Source organism: Dipteris shenzhenensis, chromosome 29, assembly GCF_047967505.1.
Source record: "Dipteris shenzhenensis isolate YYH24624 ecotype China chromosome 29, Dip_SZ_1.0, whole genome shotgun sequence".
NCBI lineage: Eukaryota > Viridiplantae > Streptophyta > Polypodiopsida > Gleicheniales > Dipteridaceae > Dipteris > Dipteris shenzhenensis.
The window spans coordinates 23,630,695-23,648,822 of NC_141624.1; the positions used below are offsets into that span (position 1 = coordinate 23,630,695).

Here is an 18,128-nt window from a genome sequence, read left to right on the forward strand (position 1 = left end):
TAAGGACATATAGACAATCTATAACCCCAACCCTAAGGCATAAAGATGTATAGATCCTTCATCATGTTCATAATACATTTAGTATATAGTTAAATATTGTGTGCACTCCTCTCTCCAATACTTCCTCAATATGGGATTGAATACCATGGTTGCTTCTTTTTCAATAGCTCTTGTCCTCATCTTGTAGCCTAGGGAAGAACTAAATCTTTGCTTTTTATAGCATCTGAATCTGAGCTTCATATCTTAAGATATCACATTTTGAAACATTTACCTTCTTGTATTCCTAGATAGTCTAGTTGAAGAATATAGGAGAGAATACTTTTTTAGTATTTGCTAAAGAACTCACCTAGAGAATAATTTTTTAGTATTTTATCTCTCTCTATAGTATACGCACACAATGTGACACCATCATTTTTGAAACTCGTTTGGACAAAAGTTTGACAAATCTTCAAATGACCATAACTTTTGATCCTTAAGAAATTTTGAGGAGCTACAAAAAGGAAAAATGATATGTGGATCATGCCCTACATAGTTGTGACGTTAGTTCTAATTTCTAATATTTGATAATCAAAACCACTCTAGACGCAATTGTAGTCTCTCCGAAATATGCAAATAAGAGGAACAAAGACAAGAAACCACTCTATTGTGTTCTTAGTTCTAATTTCTAATATTTGATAATCAAAACCATTGTAGATACAATTGCAGTCTCTCCAAAACATGCAAATAAGAGGAACAAAGAAAATAAATATTTTGTTGAATTTCTCATACTGATGTATAGTCTAGTTGTAGACTATAAAATTTTAAAGGAGATTGAACTCTGCCAAGCTAATCAACGCTTGCCTAAACAACCTGATTATCTCATAATCTAGCTAGTCCACTTTGATCTATCATCAATACTCACATTCACGCACTTGGTAGTTTGATCCCCGATATCAGTACAATTGCACCCATTTGCACTCACATGCCACCCTTGGAAAGTCTCTAGTTGACTATTTTGGCATTGGTTCTTGCACTTTCTTACATTAACCTTATAAATAATTTTGGCTATCTCTACAACATTGTTGCCAATAATTGTATTAGTGAAATCACATGATGATACTATCTTTCTAGATCACAACAACACGCTAGATGATAAAGTTTTGGCAACTAGAAATTTAAGATGGTGAATAAATTCCATTAAAGGAGTTGTGGTACATTTTTGTAAAGGATGCAAATAAGAGATATGAGCCTCTAGAAATGACTTCAATAGCTCCACTCACTCTTGATTAGCTTCTAGATAGTAAAACAACATATAGATTGGCATGAGAAGAGATGGCTAGAATTGAACATCATCAAATTTGATGTTAACGATGCTATGATACCCATTCTGAGAGGTCAAACATATGCCATGAATACATGAAAAGATCTTGAGATCGAGTCCAATGCAAACAATAACCATTCTACTAGAGGGTGAATTAAAAAATGCATCAATGTTTCAAACTGAGATAGGGCTAGACTCTCTACTTAGGTTTAAGGAAATTGATGATTGATTGAACTTAACAAGGGCCAAGATATCAAATTATAAGAATTAGGCTAGCCCATCACATAAGGACCATGTGGACTCGACAACACCCCCACCTTTTGCTCTTGAATAGACTAGGAAAAGCACATGAAAAGAGATTCAAAGAGTCATGGTCAAGCCTTTTTAGCTAGAGAAAGAGGATTCCATGGAGACGAGTAAAAATACTAGTAAATTCAACTATCAAGCCAAGGGAAACCCTTCTCAGAGCCATGATATCAACACCATGGCCCTTCCACTCAGAGAGGGATATGGAATCAACATCCTGGTCCTTCCACTCAGAGGGGGACATGGAATCAACACCATGATCCTTTGATAAAGGGGACACTAGAATCAACACCATGGTCCTTGCTCTTAGATGGGTAAATGGAATCCTAGGGGTATAAAAAACCATGTAAAAGGAGGAGTTAGTCTAGTCCTCCTAAGAGAATAGGAAACTATAGTTACTATAGTTTCCCAAGATATAGGAAGAAGAAGATGAGAGACTTAGCCATTAGTCAAAACAACCGATCTAGAAATCCACATCAACATCAAGGAAATCAATAGGGTTGGGTCACAATAGTCGATGTAGGGACAACAGGAAGCTTTGTGTGGTGGGTAAGATCTCATCAGTCGATATTATTTGGAGTTGGTCTTTGGGGATCAAAAAATCATGGCAAAGGGGAGGGGGTCCTACCTCATCTTGTGCCACTACTTCTCATCTTGCACACCTCAATATGCTCGGGAGTCCATTTGTCACCACACTTAAAGCATAAGTTGATCTCTTTCTTCTATCCATGATGGCCTTGGTGTGTTGTTCTATCTTTATTTTTCTGTTATTAGAGCACTTGGTTTCCCCACTGGCTTTGCATCTGGGTGCCTAAAGGGCTTGGTATACGACAATTTGCTGCTTGATATTGTGGGAAACCTTGGAAATAGTGCTATTGTATCTTTCCTGTCATGCTAGTCAAAGATCTTGGGTTTCTTTCTCAAATGCAGTCCCATGTGGGCTGCTTGTAGCACTCTTGTACCTATAGGCATACTTAGGCTCGAAGACCTCTGTAAGCTAGGCAACTTGCTCAATGGTTTGAGGGTTGTGAGCCCTCACATCCGAGGCTAGAGTCAAGTCCAAACCCTGAATGAGATGCAGCAACTTTCCCCTCTCAAAAATGTCATGGACAAAAAGGGAAATTCTCTAGAATTTTTGCAAATACTCTTGGACTGGGCTCGTCAGATGAGATAGAATATGAAATTCGACCAAGTATTACTCTAGTATCAGCTGGGATACAAATGTAGTAGCCATCAATTTTTTGAATTGCTCCCACATGGCTGGCCATTGAGGAGAGTCCCTCATTTTTTTCCACCACTGTAAGCATAATCCTACAAATGCATCCCTATAAAAATGATGCGATTCTAATCCTACTTGGGGTAGAAGTGAAAATAATCTTCTAGCTTGGTGAGCCACTTTTTAAGCTCATGGGTGTGCATCTATCACCCTTAAACTTATGCACTATCAGTGTATCTTTGACATCCTTGGTTGCATAATTCCTCCAGAAGTGTGGGCATCATCACGCTTAAGGTTCGCATACTATATGAAGGCATCTCATCATGAATGCCCTCAAGTAGGGCCATTAAGGAGAGTCCCTCATTTTTTTCCACCACTGTAAGCATAATCCTACAAATGCATCCCTATAAAAATGATGCGATTCTGATCCTACTTGGGGTAGAAGTGAAAATAATCTTCTAGCTTGGTGAGCCACTCTTTAAGCTCATGGGTGTGCATCTATCACCCTTAAACTTATGCACTATCAGTGTATCTTTGACATCCTTGGTTGCATAATTCCTCCAGAAGTGTGGGCATCATCACGCTTAAGGTTCGCATACTATATGAAGGCATCTCATCATGAATGCCCTCAAGTAGGGCCTAGTATGAAAGCTAGGCATCTAAAAAGCATCTCATCAATAATGGCATGTTGCTCACCACTAACACCCTGCTAAAAAGTAGAACTAGCCGTCTAATGGATGGGCTGCATGTGGCTATATGTGCTCACAGACGTAGCAAAGGGAGCATGAACCCCAGGCTGTGTACTTTTGCCAAATGTATCTTGATGCAAGGATGGCATACCAAAAGGCTGAGAGGAGGATTGAACTCTCTCCAATTGCCATGTGAACCCCAAACAAATCCAAGTATGCTTGCTAATGTGGTGAAAGGGTTCACTGTGCTCATTGGAGCACTCATCGAATACACGCCGGTGGGTCGGCCCACTATAGATTGCTTCATCTACAGAAATGCAAAGAGCTGTGAACTATAGGATAGCCTCAAGTCCGATGACAAGGTCGGTGTTGCAGAGAATGCATCCATAATGTCTCAATCATCCCCATCTATACTAAGTATTAAGGAAAGGTTTTGACGTGGCACAACTTTAGAGGTTCGGAAAGAGCAATAGGGAGCTTTGCGGGAGGTTCGGGAGGTAGACAGAGGTTCGGGAGGGAGAGGAGTTTTTGCGAGGTCCGATCCACCACATGGCGACGAAGTAGAGGCTTAAATGCATGTCGAGGTGCCAGCTTGCAACAGAGGCAAGTCTGATCTGACCCATAGGACAGACACGAACAGCTAGGGGTAGTCTGCCACATGGCTTCGAGATGCCGGGGGATGGCTTCCGGGGCAGACACAAACACGACGAGCTTGACACATGGCTTTGAAGCAGACTATAAAAGGGGGCAGAGATAAGGGTGCAGAGTCCAGACGCGGGCAGTTCAGGGCGTGATGTGGCGCGGGCGAACCGATGATGCATGCACAACTAATGATGTGGCGTGCGCACGTAGCACACTACAAAGTTGGCAATCTAGACTCGATGACATGGCACGTGTACAGAAGCTGGCCACCCGAAACTGATAGCACAAAATTAATGACATGGTTCGTGTACAGATGCAGTTCGGACCCATGGCAGAACGTGGTGCAAGATGCAACGTTGAGTGGCTGCTAACTGGCCCTGACTCGTAGACTGGCACCTGACGGTGCACGTGTGGGGCCCAACGTGGTGGCACAACTCCAAATGATGCGGCGGATGCACGCGAGTCCCAATAAGTGGCAACAACGTGGTGTATTATATATAATATAATATATAATAGTATACATACATATAGCTCTCTACACACACCCCCCCCCCCACACACACACACATATATGTATATTATATATAATACATTAGTATATAATACTCATGCAAAAAGAGGTTCAACCAAATGTAGTAGATGAGTATATAATACTCACTAATGCATAATCTATAACCTTTGCTAACGTAACGGATTCACAAAACTAGCCCTCTAAATTACGGAGTGGATAATCCACACTTATCCGTGTTGTGTAGCTTTTTTGAGCTTTTTAGAATCCTCAAGCAAGTACATGCAAAGGTTTTTCGAGTGGTAATTGCGTGTGTAACTTCTGAACCAGCCTTCTAAATTACAAAATGGATAATCCACACTTATCCGTGTTGTGTAGCTTTTTTGAGCTTTTTAGAATCCTCAAGCAAGTACATGGAAAGGTTTTTCGAGTGCTAATTGCGTGTGTAACTTCTGTTTGGACATCAAAGGCAAATGGGCATTGCATTTTGTCTTGCCAAGGCTTTTCGTGTCTTTTAATGCAGTCACGTGTGTGACACACTCACGTGCAGAGGTGTACAATGCCTTGCAAGTTTTCCTTTAATTTCAAGAAACAACATTTTAATATCTGAATTCTTTTTGGAAAGTTTTATTTGCCAATCTATCTTTGTTGCTCTCATTGGATTTGCACTTATTTTAACTCCCAGTGATTCAAGAAGAGGTGTGAATCTCCCTCATATAAGAGAGAACCAAAAGAGATCAAATCATACATTCCAATTGAAGGACTGGAAGCGAAAGAGCGATCCCTCAATCTTTCTGTTTCCATCCACATGTCTCTTTCCATTAAAGCACGATAGCATACAACAGGTTTGCATAGTTGTATTACTCCATTCATCTTTGCTTTCATTTGTATGTGTTCTTGCCATTTCAAGATCTTCCAGTTGGCTTTGATGATGTTTTCAATGGTTCGATTGTGATGGATTTTGGCACAATCTTTGGGAAATCCAAGAGATTCTTGGTCGGCAAAAATTTAGTTTCTGAACGCGTTGGATCCTGAATTCAATTTAATCTAGAATTTGGCCATCACAAAGGTTATTTCTTGATTTGGCAAGTTTTTGGTAGACTATCTCACTTTGCCAAAAGGAATGGGAGTTTTGGAAAGAGAAGCCATTTGCTAGGGGTGCTTGATGTGTGGATTTGAGCTGGTTGAAGTCTACATTCCCTACACGATTCAAGCTGAGCTGATTGATGGAAAGCTATTGCTTTGGCTCAGTTCCTTGGGATAGGGCCACCGAATGCTGTGGAAAGATTGACAACTGCTCCTAAGATCCAAGTGATAATCGGACGTAGAGATCACTATGACAGCGAAGGCAAAGATTGTGCCATTATTCATGCATAATGGCAATGTGTTGTGCTCACCATTGTACGAGTAGTTGTTTCTAAATTGACGTCTTGTTTGGTGGACATACCAGTTGTTTCTGAGTAGGGATCTCACACAAGGTGCTTCACAGAATTGATGGTTGATGTTTCTTCGAGCCCATCCAACGTAGTCACCTCTCAACCATAACGTTGGATCTTTCTATATGCATATGAATATTGAGAGAGAGAGCATGTGTGTGTGGGGAAGGGAGAGAGAGGGAGGGCATATTTTTTGTACAAATGCTTGCCCATCGATCTAGCTGAATCGTCAACTAAACTGAGCATAGAGCCAAGCCTACAGTGGAGGGGGTCTTCAAACTTGATGTTTTGTTTCTTGAAATTAAAGACATTTTAAAATCCCATCTTGAGAGCCAGCGGAGCGGGTCTCTAGCCCGTCGTAGACGGGTCATGCTACTCGTACTAATTGAGATTGATTAAAGGGCTGAAATTATGCTCGGCGTTGACTATCTACCTACGTGGTGCAGAGAATACATCTTGGTTGTCCAACTAACCCCATGCTTGGGCAAGGCTATTTTGCCCTTGTCTGATAATGCATGTGAGCAACTTGACCGAGTTGTTGGCCTATGTACTAAGACATCTACTCACCAATCTATTGCCGCAATGGAGCTTGGAGGATAATGATTCAACGAACTGTGCCCGCACATCTCGAGATGCAGGAGAGAGTCTCAATGATAGGAACTTTTGTACCACCAGTGGATGTACCCACTGTGGTAGGCACATGCTGATGTTAAGCAACCTCATCACTGTCATGTAGTGATCCCTCAACATGAAGTGAAGCTTGGGTGCCATGATGAACTGTCACGAGAGAGTAGAAGCCTGAGTGTAGCTAGCTTCCTGCAAGAAAATCCCAATCGAAGCTCGATGAAGAGGCTTCGAAACATAGCCCAAATGAGCCCAAACAAGACTGTGGAAGGCCTTGAAAAGAGGCTGGAAAAAACTGTCTTTCTTGTAGGCAGGCAACGGAAATTTGGATAGGGTGGCGACGACAGGTGGCACAGAGATCCATTGTGCACAGGGCGACGACGAGCGACGAGGGGTCGCGCAGGCTATCGTGCACAGGTCGTGATGTGGAGGTGGGTCAAACAAGTAAACTATGTCTTGGTAGTGCTTAAAGCTAAGGGCTTAGACACACAATGCGAGAGTGGCTAAAATGGCTAGTCACCCGACAGTTCGGGTGCAAGATCGACTAGATGATGAGGTTCGTCAGGTGCATCTTTTGGTCGGCAACTACTCCCTCGCTCAACGGACGCCAATCAGCTATTTGCCCTAGGAGTTGAGCGATTGCAATAAGCTATTTTCCCTGCACTGTCGTACAACTTTTTGGCGATAAGGTTGCATGTTCCTACAGAGGCTTGCTGTCTGAGCCACATTGAGCGTTGCAGTTGACAATCGACTTGTTCAATCCTTGTGCTATTGGTTGAGTTGTTGCTAGTGCTCAGCAGGTAACCAAAGCGAGTGTTTGGCATGCTATTGGAGTTCGAAATGAAGGTGAAAGGGGGGAAGCAGAGGTGTCAGGGTCGAAGCTCTAATACCAATGTAGAGAAGGGGGTAGGGGCATTAGAGGAAGAAAATAGAAGAGCTGAAGGGAGAGAGAATGAGGAGAAAAGGAAGGAGAAAGGGGTAGGAGAGAGAGAGAGAGAGAGAGAGAGAGAGAGAGTAGACAGCAACTAGGAGGGAGGAGGGAGAGTAGATAGGATTAGATGTCACATCAAAAGTGTACAATGGGTTGGTGGATGGGGACTTACGTGGACTCTTGTCACATCTGACAAATCAAAGGTTGCCCACCTCTTTCAACTGTGTCAGTACACCTCTGAGAGCAACGTTATCAAGGCTTAATAACCAATGCTTTCAAACTCTCCGACTGTAATACCATGCTATAATAATCCGGTCTAGCATCTAGCAGCTTAAATCCCACAGCAAAAGACTATCATAGCTAAATCAACACTCCTGTAATATTCATAGAAGTCAAAAGCTCAACTATAGCTCCAAGCATTCACTCCTGAAGAGAGAATTGCAGCATAGGGCCGCTCTGTCTAGCACCTCAAAGGAACTGCTATGCTGCTCCAAAGTCTATCATCTCCTCCTGCTGTTGTCGCATGCATACGGCTGACTTCAATAGCTCAGTGGTTGGGAGACTATGAGGGCTCAATGCTCTTTATATAGCAAGGGGCTAGTCCCCCCCAAAGGAAAAGACAAAAACAAAAACAAAATAGGCCAACCAGCCTGGCCATCTACATGTTGGCAATAGGGAGGAAGAGGTTGGTGCCTACAGTGAATAAATCAGACCTTAGGCCAAGCTGGTCAGCTGTTTTACAGACGGAGATTGGCCTCATCGGTGGTGGTGGTGGCGGTGGCGCGTGCTTTTTTTTTTTTTTTTGGGGGGGGGGGGGGGGGATGTTGGATAAATACAGTCAATACCCCAGGCAGCAACAGTAAATCCTTCTTTATTAACTTTTAAGGCAGCCATGTCGGCCACCCTGGTCTGCACATAGGGCTGACTGTATACCCAGAACAAGGGCAGGCTGTGGGGCCGAAACAGCCCCGGTCAAAAGACCTGGATTAGGGCAACACCCATAGATGTATAGGGCGATTGATGAGCGCATCCCACCCCTTGGAGTGATCAAGATGAGAGAGTCATCCCTCTTAAACGTTTTACTGAGTGTTGGAATGGTTTGGTTGGAGGACTGGAATAATCTCATGACTTATGCTGAGGTGGAGATCAGCCAGTTTGTGGCCCATTTGGGGGACACATGAGGCTGCTGCAGAACCTGCATTCGTGAACGCTATGCTATGGCCATGGATATGGGCCATTTATAGGCCCTGGAAAAAGAGCTGATCGGCTAATACAGGTCAGCCAGCAAGTCAGCCTGTGGAGTGTGCCAGACCAGGTCAGCAGGCTACCTTGGCGGGGCAGAGAGACCGTTCAGACAAGCCTTTGTAGGGTGTGTTCCAAGCATTGCAAGAGCATATTTGATGAAAGCAAGGTGCAGCAAGGCACCAGCAAACATTGCATGTCCAGCAGCCCTTAGCTCAGTGTAGAGCTCATCAACAGAGTAAAATGCATTTTGGGGCTCCTCCTGAAGACAATAAAGAATTCACTTGGACGCACATCTCAGAAGGAGACAGCAGGAGCATTGGGTGTTTACATCAATGATAGTGTAGTGTAGCATTGCCCCTAGGGGGATGCCTTGGGTTAGAAAGATACGAAATAAGAAAGTGGCCATTAGTTAGTGGGGGTTAAAGTTTCTATAAGTTGTTAAACAGAGGGTATCCGCAGCAGTAGACTTGATAGATGGGCCCAGGAATTCACACAGAAGTGTTTAACTACAGAATCCAAAAACTTCTTTACTTGTGTGTACTCAACATGCATGTGTGCAGACCAGTAAATAGACAATGCTCCGAGAGAATAGAATACATTTCCATCCACAGTAGGATACAATACAAAAGAGTCCAGAGTCCCACCAAACCGTGGTCCTCTGTCCTTACCAAAAGTAGTCCTATTACCTCCTTGGCACTTCTAGATCCCTGAGCCCGCGTGCTCATCTTCGAGCTTCTGTTCAATGTGCCTTGATCCCTGCACCTCTGCCCTGGATGTCAGCCTAGGTGTGCAGCCCCTTCTCAGCTTTGTCTGCAGCTCTTCAGCCCTGCTGTAGACCTCCTTGGTGTAGGCCCTACTCTAGCTGATCTGCTGCTCGAATGTGCTGGACATCTACTACTCAAGTGATGCCCCTTTGGCTCCCCTTTTATAGGGGCTGGTAGCCCCCAAATCAGCCGAGCCAGTAGCGGCCAAAATGGCCAACTTGCAGCCTGTTTCAGACGACCCACCCAGGTCTGTAAAACCGACCTAGTGAGCTCTCCATTTCAGGCCCTTGCAGGCCCAGCCTGGCCACGTGGCAGGCTGCCACTGGCCCAGGCAGTCGTGCCCTAAATCCCAACCTGTTCCAGCCTTAGTTCTTGGCCAGAACCTGTCCCAAACCATGCACAATCCTTCGCTACTGATCCGCCTCTGTTCCAGGCCATTGCCAGGCCTTGGATCTGGTCCTGCACTTCCATACAGCCTGCATGAAACCTCAGTACAGCTGCTGGCATCAGCAGCTGGTGTTCCGTACAGTATTCCCTGCACAGATCTGTTCCAGCTAATTGCTGACAGACATATGGAAGATCTGGCAAGTCGGAGGGTCTTTGGAGACCTAGAGCTGTACGGGTACGACCTTGAATCTGCTGCCCACATGGCAGCCCCATGCTTTCATGTTTTCTTGCTGTGAGCTTACTGCCCACATGGCAGTCAAAGTGCTGCCCATGTGGCAGCCACATCACCTCTAGGTTCACCCCCACAATGCTCTCCTCATAAGGCGTCTTACACATGGGGAGGACCATACCATTTCCAACAGTACTGCCTAGTATGGATAGCAAGTCAAAGGAGACCACATGACTTATGGGTGGCACCTTATGCTCTTGAAGGGTTCTAGTAGTATCCTTCTTGTACAACTGCCATGGCTGGGTGGTGAAAAGTCCCTATCATGCTTAGGCTTGACAAGAGTTCACAATTGTGAGGGAATCAGAGCCATTTGTCTAAGCTGTGTGGTGGGTTTCCTTGCCGTCATTGCTGAAGGCTTGTTCATCATCGTTGTTGAAAGAGAAGAATAAATCTTAGGTTTGCTCAACTTCATCGTTGCTATCATGCATTACACTGCTTTTGCGAGTTTATGGTAATATTTTGTACGCTGATACCCATGTGCATCTTTTGGAATTGGACTGTGAGTCTAATTGCGTTGCCAGTAGTACTAGCTATTGATGATTCATTGGCTTGCACCTGTTTGGCACGATTTCATGCAAAGTTTAGACCATAAGTATAGCTTGACTTGGAGTTTATTGATTGAAGTACATTTGTCAATACTTTGATAGTTAAGTTTGACAAAATGGATAGAAGCTTTGACACAAGGTTGATGTAGTTTGAAGTTTAATTTGCTTCATAGGAATCTGACCATTATTTGTGTCAATGCGAGCTTTGAAGGAGACAGGCCATATGTTACAAAATCCAACTATAGCCCAATCTCGAGCCCATAACCCCAACCTCTTACAGCAGGAACCTGACCCTCCTGAGGCATTTTATGGTACTCATTATAGTGAAGTTTGACAGCTAGAGCTTAAAATTGAGTCTCTAGAAAAGAAAACCTCTCATATAGATGACTCTGAGTTGATAACTTAACCAAACTATTTGAAGCTCAAGCTTAGCAGGTGTAATGAAGGGGGAAAAAGGGGCCAATTTAGAGGACCTTTAGAGGCCTCTTAGGTGGGAAATGTGGAGTGGAAAATGTGGAGGGTTCCTCCTACGTGCTGCCTACACTCTCTCTCCCAATCTCTCTCTCTTTCCTTCTCCCTTCTCTCCTAATCTCTCTCTTCCTCTCCCTCTTTCCCCTTTCCTCACTTCTCTCTCCCCTTTCACCCTTCCCAATACTATGCCACCACCAACCACCTATAGCCTAGAGTAAGAACTTGAGAATTGAGCGCACAAGGTGTGTCTGTGTAACACTAGGCATGCAATTGACAAATCAGGCCAGCAAGCTTCGACGCCAGCACTGCCAAGGGCTTCAGAATCACAAGCTGTGGCAGGAGATAGCATTTGCCAAGCCAGTCTACAACTGGGTCTCCCGACAACGGCATCAAAATACATGCTTTCGTGAGCTCAAAAAGGGCTTCTTGTTCCCAAGACAGTACACGACTGCCAGACAAATCGATCGTGAGCAGCCCATCTGTTCAGGAGCTGCTCTGCAAGGGTTTACCCAATGGTCTCGATCTACAGCCCATCCGTCGCCCCGCTCAGGCCCTCAGCCCCTCAGCTATTAGCCGGTAGCTGCTCATTAGCCCATCGCTCAGCCCTAAGCTGCTCAACCCGTCAGTTCGTCGTCGCTCTTTTGTGAAAGGTCTGCTCGTCACATTCCGTCTCTCCACCGCCTGCACTGATTTTTCCACCGCCGCCCATCTCGCCTCCCGGGCCTATGTCAGACTAGTGCTTATAAAGAGTCAGCAAAACCACCAATAGAGGAGAAAGACACTTCTTATACCTTTTTCCGTAACTAGCAGATTTCCGTAGGCTGAAATCTAGCCTCCTGAGCTACAAGTCACTGAAGCAAGGTTATCTTTGGGTAACAAATCATACAAGACGTGGATGAACTTGCATGATCGTAAGCAGTTTGTTGTACCTGATTGAATTTTGAGAAGATCTTCCTCGAGGAATTCCTTCCAAAAAATGAAGAAAAGTCCTAGGAGACATGATATTCTTAAGAAAAGGGAAGTCCCCATTGAATTAGTATGTCACCAGATATCGTGAAGCCATTCTTACCCCACTCAGATGTATAATAATTCTATATCTAAAGCCGTTATTGCGAGTCATCTCTTTCAATATTGGAAAAACTCATTTCAAAAAAAGGAAAAACAATCAGCTTGCGGGTCCTTAAAAATTACAGTATGTTACCTCCTGATCATTATCGAAAGGCAATGTAAGACTGGCTATGCTGCAGCCGCTCCCACCCATCTGCTGTCCCGTCCGTCTGACCACATGCCAGCATGGCTGTTAGAACTGCTGCCTGGACATGTCCTAGATCCCAATGCTGATGTGACAGACAGCATGGCTGCCACTGGACCCAAAGGTCTGCATGGCTGCATGTCCCTTTGCTCATGTTGCAAATCCACCTCCACAAAACCCAAATCCCCCTGTGCAAGATCCAGATCTAGACATGTATGTGGCTTCCTGGCTGTATGGAAGCCGTTATGGCTGCCTGGATCCGTAGAATGAGGTAGACCAAAGGCCATGGGCTGAAGGATGCCCATCTCTCTCTCTCTCTCTCTCTCTCTCTCTCTCTCTCTCTCTCTCTCAAATAAAATATACCAAGACGGGACAGAAAACTAGAATAACCTTTTCCCCAAAATGTTGTCACAACCAATGGTGTCATATGGATACCTACTGGGGGCAGGCACAACAAAAAGATTGTCACAACCGATGGTGTCATATAGATGTCTGATGGGGGACAGCAGGCACATCAAAAGATGTGGAACAGAGACAAAATCAGTTCAGAAATTCTTCCTTTTCACCCCTCCTCTTTCTCCACAGCTAATACTCCCCAACTACTGGGATTTTGACTTTTGTTGAGTAGGGGGACATAGTAGACGAGCTAAGGTTATAGGTGCAAGCTCCACATTGAGCTTTGTAGGACAAAAGTAGACACATTCGGCATAGCTTATTCATGCATACAAATAGCCCCCCACCATCACCTAGCACTTCATGCAGTAAGAACACGGTAGTGGTATCCCCAACTGGCATGGATCGAATACAAATTAGGGCCTTGTTGAGAGGACCTTATTTGGAAATAATGGACCAAAAATGCCTGTCGCAAGCAAAAATCTAGTTACTTAAGATCCTAAAAGAAAAATGATTACTCAGAGGGATGTGTATGAGAAATAAAAATATCTCCACAGCCTCCTTCAAACCTTCAGACAGGACTTGTCTGAGCTCGAACATATACCATTGTAAGACTAAAATATGTCCAATTGTACAGATTCAGATTTGATTTTGTTATTCTAAAGTCCAAATTTTAGCTGTGGGGCATAAGATATTTCAATAAAGTTGAACAGCCGATCAACACTTGGATGAAAATTCAAAGAATTTGCATGTCCGCTAAGGTGATAGAAAAATATACCTTTGTAAGCTAGAATATATCCAATCGTACAAATTCAGGTTTTTGTTGTTCTAAAGTAGCTCGAACAGGCTGGAAGTGGAAAATAATAGATGGGCAAGGTAGATACAAAAAGAGAACGACAGAAGGTGGAGATCCCATGTACAGTGCCCACCCCATAACCATATCACAACATTGTCCATTCCCTTAATCAAAGAAGGCATGCAAACGTGTCAGTAGTGGTGCGATTGAGCGAGCAAGAAATTAATTAACACTTGTTATGAGAGATCTTCAGCTCTTGATGAGCAAGCAGAGATAGACGGTGTCAGCTATATCCATGCTTTTACCGTCTCATAGATACTGCAGTCTTACACAGAGGTAGCTAAAATTCTAATTTCTTTCTCTCTCTCTCTCTCTCTCTCTTTCTCTCTCTCTCTCATATCCCATGTAGGAGCTTGTCTAACAAACATTTTGGCACAAAGCTCCCAGGCTCAAACGTGAGGAGCAGAAGAATGACTTACAATTGACACCACCATAACTACTAAGATATTTAGACTGGAAGAGATGAGCGCTGCCAAATGCTTAGATTATGTACATAAGGTATTGTCTAGGTCAATTGAGACTTCGAAATGGTTTCTGAGCTCTAAGATATGCAATTCTATAGATCACACGTCCAAAACTTGGCACGTCACAAGTTCAACGGAGCCAAAAAATTTCCTGGTAATGAACTTCCAGCCATCAGTTTCAGGTTCCGAAGAGCTGCCGCCGTTGGTAGACGGAGATGAGAAGATGGGGAAAGTCGCAGCAGCAGGAGCTCCATTCAGGTCGGCTCTCAAAACCATGATATGGTCATTTATATCCTTAGAGACCACATGCAACATGTTCTTCAGGCCTGCTAGCAAGTAAGGTGACTCTGAATCCGTGAGATCTAGTAAGATGGGTACCTTCCTGAAGATGACCTTCCAAGTATCGGCCTCAGTGTCGTAAATTTTGATCTTGCTGCCATCCAATGAGCTAGTCGGATCCAACGCATACAAGTTCCCGTTCACAACGACACTCAATTTCGTACCGGCTTGTTTCGCTGGCCATCCCTCACCCATACCATTGGGCATTTCAATCCAAGACTCTGTGGTCGGATCAAAAACCTCACCTCCAACATCCACAAAGAATGGCCACGAATACAAGCTCTGGGGTACATGCAACTTCCCTCTGAATGAAGCCATTCCTGTAGCAATCGGCTTCAGCATGTCGGCCAAGAATACTGTGGGTATGACCTGTGCTTTGGAGAAGGGCATACTGGGAATTGCTTTCCATGCGTTCAGTGAGGGTTCATACACTTCTGCGGATTGAAGAGGAGTGAGCCCTCCCCGGCCTCGATTTACCCCGCCAACAGCGTAGAGCTTGTTATGCAGAAGAGCTGTCTTACAATAGGCCCTCGGAGTTCCCATGGAGGGTGCCTCTGCCCAGACATTGGTTTGAGGATCATATCTCCACACGGACCTCATAGCACAGGCTTTCGCAAATCCGCCCAAAACATACAGAGAACCGTCTACAGCTCCTGCAGCGCATCCACAAAATGGTGATCTATCTACATAATCCTTGCGCCTGAACAAGCCTTTGAACAAATCTGTAAACCTGACGCTGGAAAGCCGCCACCAGCTCAATCCAGAATTCGCCTGCTCCGTCTCTTCCTCCGGATTCATCTCCGGCATGGGTGGCAACCTTTGCCAGTCTCCTGAGGACGGATCCAAGGCGTACCATGATAAATTCTCGTCTTGGCCCCGCATCAAGACATATAGCCATTCCTCGGTGACCCCGAGCTCCTTTCTTACGTCGAAGAGTTCATTGGTCGTGAGCGCATCGTACCAAGCACGGCACACGAGCCGCAAAGATAAGTAGGTGCCCCTCGGAACCCTCGCTAGAATTCTGACCGCAACTTCGTCGGGCAGGCCGGGGATGAGCTGAGGATGCTCGTCCGAGACGGTCAGGGAAATTCGTTGTCTCTTGTTGGATTGCAACAAGGGAGCAGGCTCGACAGGGGATTGCTGACCTCGGGCAATGCTCAAGAACGCTCCCATTTCTCCCTCCCTCCGTCCCTTCCTCCCTCTCTCTCTCTCTCTCTCTCGCGCGCTCCCTCCCTCCCTGCCTCTCTCTCTCTCTCTCTCTCTGATGGCAAGCAGAAACAAGATCGATCGCTACCGCAGTTGCGAGCGCGATGGTAGTCTCTCCAGATCTACCATTAAGTTGACGATGGGTCCTTTAGATCAAGAACCAACGGAGTGAGAAATTGCTTCAATCATCAAAGGAATGGCGCATTGAGCTCTCGCAAGCACGCGCGCGCTCTCTCTCTGTCTCGCTCGCTACTTTCTCAATTCTTACTTGCGTCCAATGCCGCTGGAGGATCACCCCTCTCGCTCGCTCGCTCCCTGAAGAGTCCAGACCTTGTACGAGGCCGCATTAAGGAGAAGCCGCACACGCCCTCTCTCCGACTCTCTCCCACAACACACCGACAAATCTCTCTCTCTCTCTCACACACAGAATACCTTCCTCTCGGTGAAAAATCAAGGTCAAGGTCTGCGCAGCGCGACCCAAGATGATTCGAGCGGTACGATGGGGCATTGATGCACTCCCAGAAGTTGAGGCAACTGTGTGGGTGACGCTGTCGCAACTGGGTGGTGAGGGAGAAGACGACGTCCGCCGTAGCGGAACGAGTCGCCAGCAAAGAGTTACTCCGTTACCCTGAGGAGTCGCTATATGGCCTGGGAACCACAACTATTGTTATAAGCTTTCCCTCGCTCGTGGTACACAATAATTCCGTTGTTTGAGAGCCCCTCAAAATCACTCGGCTTTGCCTGCCACGTCATATATGCCCAACCCCCCCCCTCCACAACCCATATTACAAGGTTCCATCACCCTTCACACGGGTTTTCCCTTCTCTTTAAGGGGTTTTCCCCTTCTCAATATGGGAAGACATACTCAATACGGCTAAAAGCTAATAAGCCATTCCAAAGAAATGTTTTCCATACGACCACCCTCCTACTCAAGAAACAATACATTTTTGAAGTTATTCAAATAAAGGGTTAGTCCCTCCAAACTCTCACCTTATGTGGCATTCTCAAAAGAAGGGTGCATATTCACCTTTCAAAAATGTAACATAAAATGTGACATTTTTAAATATGTATATAATTAACATTTAAAATATATTTTCCTAAAATCCAAGTTAGTGGGTAAGTGGTCTTGAATGTAGACCAATTATGAATCATAACCTCCTCCCAGGGTGGTTCCAACGTCCTCCTCGAATCCTCCTTCTTCTCACTTTCCTCTACCAACTTGTAGTCTCGACTTTCTCCTCTCTCGTTGATGCCAGCTTCCTTCAGTCTCTAGCAGCTAGCTTTTGAAGGAAGGACTCAGAGGGACGTGCTGAACAATGAAATGCATAAGGGGCCATTATCCTCGTGAGTCGCCTTCTCTTCCCTCTTCCCCCGCTCAGTGCTGGCAATTGTATTGGCAATCTTTGGACTCCAACCAACGAACATGTTTCTTTACTCGATGAGTCAGCTACCTCTCCATTTGATCGTGGACTGCCGCTTGATTGGCATGAAGGTGAAAACACCTTCGTTGCTACTTGTTTGAGTATTACGTGCTCGATCCACCACTCCTCCTTCCCAGCCATTGATTGGCAAGCATGTATTGCAAATGACTTTCTTGAATCTTGCATATAAGCAGGTGACGGGCACAGGTTGAAGCTGAACCGAGTCCCACAAGCCGCATGGCACTTACCATGGGTCTAGAACGGTGGTGAGGCAACAAGCTTGCTTCAAAAATTCAAGCAGCTCCTACGCCGCTAGCCAGTCGATGATGCGGATGAATCAAGAGTTTTTGGCACGCAAGGTGCAACGCGCCTCCACCTTCTTTTCTCCTCCCACCTCCTGGCTTTCTTTTCTCTACGTCATCGATCACCTCTGGAGTCTGGTCTATGCTGCTCGAGGACGTCCGGCCTCCTAGATGTCACGTAGCACGGTTTTTTCAAAGTCCTAAGCAAGGGTGACGTGCCAACGCATCCTCTAGTGGTCAAGGAGAAGTCTTTCTCCAAGCTTGCAGAGAAGAGGATCAAGGGTGCTCATCATTCTTTAATCACGTCCCCAAGAAGAACGAAATTCGAAGAAGAGTCGTTCGGATAGGATAGAATACCAACTGCCCAGAGAGTCACCATGTCATTCAACTGGGTCGGAGGCTTTCGATGACAACGCGGGAAGACTTCTCTGTCAAACTCCCATGCGCATGATTGATCCGCAAACTAAGAAAACAGTCTATATACTTGGCTATTTTGTTGGACTTATCTTTGTCAGCAAGTTTTGCAGTTAGCTTAATATGAA

The 18,128-nt window shown here is 45.1% G+C and overlaps 1 pseudogene; it reads right to left on the bottom strand.

The window, feature by feature from the left end:
• Positions 1-14,032: 14,032 nt before the first annotated feature.
• LOC147882607 (F-box/kelch-repeat protein At1g22040 pseudogene) lies at positions 14,033-15,830 on the bottom strand (annotated as a pseudogene).
• Positions 15,831-18,128: the final 2,298 nt, after the last annotated feature.